Below are 6,021 nucleotides of genomic sequence, written 5' to 3' on the forward strand. Positions count from 1 at the left end.
AGAGGAGCTGGGCTTCAAACTCCTGGCATCTCGCTCCAGAGCCCGGGACTTTACCACTAAGCTGGTGGCCCCCAAACACTTCTCTCTGGACTGGTGCCAATCCGTGTCAAAATGTCCACTGGCCTTTGGAGAAATGAGAAAACAATAAGGGAATTTTGATTTTAATTCCTCAAATTATGGCTTTCCTAATTTTTTTGGTGATAGACAGCCTTTCTTAATGAAATGATGGTGATAGTAAGTTGGAAAGAGCTTTTTGTTGCTGATAATGTTTTGATTCATTTTTTTTTTCTTTTTGTCTTTTTTCGTGACAGGTAATGGGATCGCAACCCTTGGTGTCACGCCCGCACCGCGCTCAACCAGTGAGCAGACCGGTCTCTNGTGCAGTGTCCAGATGTTTCACATCTGCCTCCCTCTCAAGGCGTTGTTAGCAATTTCTGGTCTCTACAAGAACTCCTAGCTGTTTTTCTTTAAGAGGGATCTGATTTTCCTTAAAACAAAACAAAACAACAGCAAAACAACAAAACACACCTCGCTGGGATTGAAAAATGCCACCTAGAACAAAGACGGAGGATGGAGCTGAACTAAAAATAGCAGGTCAGCTTCCCTCTCCCCTCCCCACAAGCCTAACCTCACAGTCAGGCTGTAAGTATAAAACCGGATGTTATTAAAAAGGAGGAAAAAAAATCAAATAAATTAAACTCCTCGGAGGTCTTGTTGGAGGTGTCTGAAGCTCCCTTCTTTCTGAATGAAAGGTCAGAGGGGAAGGAAGCCACCTCTAGAGGGGACTTCATCCCAGGGCTTCAAGCGACAGCCCTGTCCCTGGGAGTACCCTTGGCAGGGAGTGGGGGCATCGAGGAAATCACAGGTGGGCCATGACTCAATAGTTGGCCTTTCTGGTATGAAACTGATCTCTTGGGTTCATGGGCCCGGGAGAGCTGCTACAAACCCCACAGACACAGATATCCCAATAACGACACTAGTAACAATGGCAAATACCAGACTCTCTTGAATTATGAGCTAAGCTCCATGCTAAACAGCTCGCATATATCATCTCTCTGAAGTCTCCACTTCCAGTTAAGAAGGTGGATGTGATTATAATCCCCATTGGATGCATGAGGAAATTGGGGCTCACAGAATTATATAAGGTGACTGACTTAGTTTGGGTTCTTCCAGGAGCAGACCCTGAGATGAGGAGCCACGTGCTTGCAACTTATTAAAAAAGTGTCCCCAGGGGAGGCGGGGAAGAGAGTGGGGGAAGGAGGCCAGGGAAGGGGAGGAAGCCAAGCAGGGAGTGAGTTCAGGCTAAGTCCCAGCGTTACTGACACCTCAGAGGTTGTCCCACCTCAAGGCAAGGTATATAGGCTTTAGTGCCTGTGCACCAGTCAGCCACTGCTGAGAACTGCTCTGGGAGGATGCAAAAGCCTGAGCCTAGACTTCCTAAGAGAGTTTTGGGAGCAGCTGTTAGAAGCAAAACACACAGAATAGGGGAGGGGCACACACAAATGGCAGCCACTCAATACCCAAGATCAAAGAGCAGAGGAGCTGGGCTTCAAACACCTGGCATCTCGCTCCAGAGCCCGGGACTTTACCACTAAGCTGGTTGCCCCCAAACACTTCTCTCTGGACTGGTGCCAATCCGTGTCAAAATGTCCACTGGCCTTTGGAGAAATGAGAAAACAATAAGGGAATTTTGATTTTAATTCCTCAAATTATGGCTTTCCTAATTTTTTTGGTGATAGACAGCCTTTCTTAATGAAATGATGGTGATAGTAAGTTGGAAAGAGCTTTTTGTTGCTGATAATGTTTTGATTCATTTTTTTTTTCTTTTTGTCTTTTTTCGTGACTGGTAATAGGATCGCAACCCTCAGTGTTGCGCCCGTACCGCGACCGGCAACGGGATCGCAACCCTCGGTGTCGCGCCCGCACTGCACTCAACCAGTGAGCAGACCGGTCTCTATATGGGATCCGAACCCTCGGCGGGAGCGCCACCGTGCTCCCAAGCGCCGCACTCTACCGAGTGCGCCACTGGGCCGGCCCTTGATTCATTTTTTGATGTCTTTTCTTGGCATAATAAAAAGTGGAGATCATATAGCAGTGTCCCTAAAGTTTTGATTTCTTTTTTTCCTTTTATTGAATGGTCCAGAAAACATGGACCATTAGGCTACATGGTCTGTAAAGCGTCCAAGAATATACTTTGAAATTTTCCTGTGGCTGAGAACAGTGTTTCTGAAAGTGTTCCACGGAACGCAGATCCTCTACAATATGGTAAATAGGGCTGGCTGGTTAGCCCACTTGGTTAAAGCACAGTGCTGATAACACCAACGTCCAGTGTTCGATCCCTATACTGGCCAGCCACCAAAAAAACCAAACCAAACCAAACCAAAACAAAAAAATGATACAGTAAACAACAGGTTCTGGGGCCAAATAAGTCGAGAAACCTATACACGCTAGCCACCTCTGAGAGAGTTATAATGTACGTGAGCACATTAAAGGCTCTGACAAGTCCTGCAGCAAAGACACAACTTAGTTTCATCCTGTGCCCTTTTGCTTTTTGACGACATTCACTAACCTCCCACGAACACATTTCAGGAAAACTTCAGTCCCTGGCTGAAGCCACTCTTCTTGCAGCTTAAATATGTATTTCTCCTTGTTGGGCTTGTTAGCGACTGAGATGGCATTTCACATGTGCATAAACTCCTAGGAGAGCTCCTCCAGTTATAAATGGTGCAGGGAAAACAAAGAGCCAATTGTCAAGGCTGTAGTGATTTAGAGCCTTTGGAAAGGCTGGGACTCACATTTACGCATGCCTTCGGGTAGAGCTGGGTCCAGGGCAGTCCCAGCTGTCCGGTTGCAGCCCTAGAACCAGCAACATACGCCCAGGAGCAACAATCCCAGATTGTTTAGACAAACAGTTATTGTTGGGCATGTTTTGGAAGCACAAATGCCAATGTCAAGTAAAGCCTGCAGGTCCCTAGCCCCAAGCAGATGCCAGAGGTTGGGTGGGGGGGGGGGAGGGGGGGAGAAAGAGAGTGGGGGTCAGGGTGAGTGAGGACGTGTGTGGGGTGAGTGCTGGGAATTTGTGAATTCTGAAAGTGGGCGAGTGTGGATGGGTGAGCATGTGTAGACCTCTCTGTGTGCATGCGTGTGTGTGTGTGTGTGTGTGTGTGTGTGTGTGTGTGTGTGAGCATGTGGCAGGCAGCTCCTGGAAGCTAAGGCAGGGCTTAGGAATGGGACCTCCTCTGGAACTTGTAGGCCTCTGAGAAGAGGGTCCCAGCCAAGGGTGAGAGCACCCCCTTTGGCGAACCCCACCCTTACCTGGAGCTCAAGTCACCTGCATAGGCCATACCTGCCTCGCCCCCAACAGGGCCTTACCAGGACCACCTGGAGTCTCTTGGGAGATGGATAAAATGCACAATGGGGAGCTTTACCCAGGGCTCACTTCAGGAGGGAGGAAAAAGCACCCCAGCACTGATAGCACCCCAGCACCATGCATGCAGGATCCGTGTGGCTGACTGCTTCACATCAGCTGACTGGTGACCTTGGACTTCTGCTGCATGTTGAGCTGAGGGTCCCAAACCTTAGCATGGCATTTGAGGCCCTCAACAAATGTCCCCCATCCGAGTCCCAACCTTGTTTCCCAGAATGCCCCCAAGAAAAACATGCACTGAAGTTTTACTCGTGCTAAACATTTAACATATTTTATGCCAAGTTATTGAATACTCACAACAATTTTATGAAATGGGAACTACTAGGATCTCCATTTTATAGATGAGCAAATGGAGCCCCCAAGAGGTGCAGTGACTTGTCCAAGGTCACACAGCTACTAAGTGGTTTATGGCCAGGATGTAAACTCAAACCTGAGGTTGCCTGCCTATGCATACAAGATGCTCCTGGCTGGGGCAGAACTGCGTGAGGATGGCAGGCTCCCTGAATTGTTAGCACCTTTTGTTTGCTGTTCTGAAAGTGTGACCTTGGGAAGGACAGGAGACCCAGGTTCAAATCCCAGCAGTGCCCCTTTCTAGCTGTGTGACTTTGTGCATGTATCACATCTCTCTGAGCCTCAGTTTCTGCAACTGCAAAGTGGGGATGGTTAATTCCTGCCTCCAAGGGCTGTGAGTAAGCAAAGCAACGTATGAATGAATGAATGACTGGGAAATGTGTGAACTGGTGGCCTCCCAGGCACTACGCCTGCCACAAAGACAGCGTTTAGTAACTATTACCTGAGTTTGAGTCTGTCCCTTAGCAAGTTACATAACTTCTCTCAGCACATCTGTAAAATGGAAGTGGATAAATTGCTTTCCAACCTCGGTCTTCTTCATGAAAGCTTTCCTCATTGTTCCGTCTATAAACCAGGCCAGGGTGCCCCTCCATGCACTTAGCTACATTTGTAGCAGGGCTTCTTAACCTCAGCACTATTGACATTTGGGGCTGGATAATTTTTCATTGTGGGGGGTCCATCCTGTGCATTGTGGGATGTTGAGAAGAATCTCTTGCCTCTAGCCAGTAGACACCAGTAGCAGATCCCAGTTGGACATTGCCAAATGTCCCCTGGGGACAAGACTCCCCTGGTTGAGAATCATTGATTCATTGCATTGCTATCACTTTTTTTTTTTTTTTTTGCAGCTGGCCAGTACAGGGAACCGAACCCTTGACCTTGGCGTTATAAGGATGCACTCATTGCTATTACTTTTCACTGCAATCCATCTTTCCTGGAGGCCAGTTGGCATTGCCATTCAGATCATGGGCCCCAGATTCCAAAGTCTGGCTCTGGCTCTTGGCTCCACACTTACTACCGTGTGACTTTGGGCAAGTCACTTAACCTATCTGAGATTCTGGTGCTTCATCTATATAATTGGTAGAGTGTTTGATTCATGAGACTATGCTGAGGATTAAACGAGACAACAAATATCACATGTTTAGCGCTGCTCCTGGGAAATGGTTGGTGGGAGATGGGAGATATAGGTGGGCTCTGGAGGGTCTCAATCTGGGCAAAGGAGAGGAGGTGCCCCTGAGCCAGAAAGATTTGAGAGGCTTTGTCCCTGCCACCTAGGCAGCTGGGTGGCCTAGTCTGTGCCTGTGTTTCTGGCTCCCAGGCACTTTCTCTGCAGCCTGTGCGTGGAGGTTAATGAGCAGTTTAGTTCCAATGACTTGCAAGACTTCCCTCACTCAGCTGAATACCTGCTGTGCCTGATTGATGGTGGCCCCAAGGCCATGGAGGACCACAAGCCAGAACCAGGACAATTAATTAGTTCCAGGCCTCAGGAAAGACACTGAACCCTTCTCTTCTGCTTGAAATAATAGAAGGATGGAAGGTTCTGGTCTTGTCTCACATCTCCTCCCCATGTCAACACTATCCCGGAGCTAAAATGTCAGATGCAAGCTTGAAATAACTAAAATTTATTGGTTGTTTATGCCAGGAAAAGTGTTAAGTGTTTTACCCACTGGCCACAGCTCTCTGAAGTGAGTGTAATTATTATCCCAATTTTACAGTAAAAGAAACCGAGGTTCTGAGAGTCGATGTCTTTGCCCAGCCAGGTCACACAGTTGGTCTAAGTAACATAGTTCAGGACTGAAATTCAGTTGCTGCAGGAGCCTTTCACTCCTTGGAACCTCAGTTTCCCCTTCTGTAAATTGGAGCAATTCATACCACCCACCCCCATTTGATTATGGTGAGTGGGAAGCCACACTTGTGAGGGTGGATTGACAGGTTTAAAGTGTTCGAGACCATTTGCTATTCCCCTAGAGAGATACTGGGGGTGGGTCAGGGCCTGGATCAACTCTGAGCAGAGATCGGGCATTCCAGGGTGCAGATGTTCTGTCTGGGTGTGAGCTTTTCAGTCACTAAGGCTGGCGCTGCACCACAGCCATACCAGTAATAGATATTAAAACTATCAACTAACATCTGTAAAGCACTTACTAGGTGCTGTGCATTGCTCTAAGTACTTAATTCATTTAAGCCTCACAACACTAGGTGGTAGGTACTAGAGGTACAATAATTATACCCATTTTATTTTATTTTTT

The sequence above is a fragment of the Galeopterus variegatus genome, unplaced genomic scaffold, assembly GCF_000696425.1.
Source record: "Galeopterus variegatus unplaced genomic scaffold, G_variegatus-3.0.2 Scaffold1349, whole genome shotgun sequence".
NCBI lineage: Eukaryota > Metazoa > Chordata > Mammalia > Dermoptera > Cynocephalidae > Galeopterus > Galeopterus variegatus.